At 37.2% G+C, this 1,257-nt stretch overlaps 1 long non-coding RNA gene across 2 annotated transcripts in view; it reads left to right on the top strand.

Moving 5' to 3' along the window:
* Positions 1 to 1,257, top strand: part of LOC147818330 (uncharacterized) — a 14,909-nt gene that overhangs the window by 2,749 nt on the left and 10,903 nt on the right. The window lies entirely within an intron of this gene.

The raw sequence follows: 1,257 nt of genomic DNA, 5'->3' as shown, positions 1-1,257 counted from the left end.
ATCAAGCAGTATGCATTATTTACACTATGTTTTTATGGCATTATAATAAGGCAAAAAAATATGATATTATAGTAAGGCATAAAATTTCATAGAATAGTAAGTAAGTAAGCCGAAGAGCAGGAGAAGCCCCACATGCTCAAGCTTGCCAGTTTTATGAAACATTTTGGAATTTTACTATATTACTATATTAGATTATTACATATGAATATATTTCATTAGCTGCTGTCAAGTAAATGTCAGTAGGCAGGAAATGTATTCATTTAGTGATCCAATTTCTGTAATAAGCTAATATAGTAAGAATCTTATGTTACGAAAAGTAGTAAGCTGAGATTTCAACATACAACCAAACACCCCTCTGTTTTTCTACCCCACTTAGTACAATCCGGGTTCCCCCTTGTATAAATCAAATCGGATTCAACCAACACCTGTTTGACAGTGGAACCTTTCACCTCGGCTTGGACGGAGCTCGGACGGGAGCACATGCTACAAACATTTGGGTAAGTTCAATTCAATGAAATATCACGAAACAACTTTGTGTAGCTCTGCCATTAACTTCCAAATCATGTCAAAGGAAATCGTAGTAGTAGTAGTAGTATTAATAATTGAAATGTAATTTCTCTGTTGACTTTCAAGCATCTGAACTGGTGATATCATTGATAGAAAATGTAGGAAAAGGCAAAGGAAAATCAAAACAAAGAGGGGAAGACGGCCTGCGGTGCTTTAGTCAGAAAGCGCTTCTCTGTTCATTCGGCAGCCTGGACAGAAGACATTGACAAAACATATGATATTTTCTGACAGTTAAGTGTGTCTTTGCTTGTGCAGTAGTTTGTTGCGGTGGCATGAGGAGGATTACATGGTCTTTGCTTCATTTATCCATTACCGCTTCTTCTTTCTTCATTTTATTCATGTATCTTAACATTCCAAATCTTCACTTATTCCTCTCTGGGCTGCAGCCTTTTCCGTATCTCGTTATCTTATCACCACCAATGACTTCAATCACTTCCAGGTACTCAGTCAGTTTTTCGTTGGCGCAGCGGTTAGCGCTGTCGCCTCTCATCGAGAGGGTTCCCGGTTCGAGGCTCGGCCGTGCGATCTTTTTGCGTGGAGTTCGCATGTTCTCCCCGGGTACCTCAGTATAATATGTTTTAAAAATGTCATAGTGTAGTAAGGTACAGAACTTGGACAATCTTATATTATTGTTGTTGTTGTTGTTGTTATTTATTTATTTATATATATATATATATTTTTTTTTTTTTG

Source organism: Seriola lalandi, unplaced genomic scaffold (assembly GCF_002814215.2).
Source record: "Seriola lalandi dorsalis isolate HSWRI2012SDOR001 ecotype SW California unplaced genomic scaffold, Sedor1 jcf7180002054630, whole genome shotgun sequence".
Classification (NCBI taxonomy): Eukaryota; Metazoa; Chordata; class Actinopteri; order Carangiformes; family Carangidae; genus Seriola; species Seriola lalandi.
The sequence above is the reverse complement of the archived record's forward strand: the minus strand, read 5'-3'. Positions and strand labels throughout refer to the sequence as shown.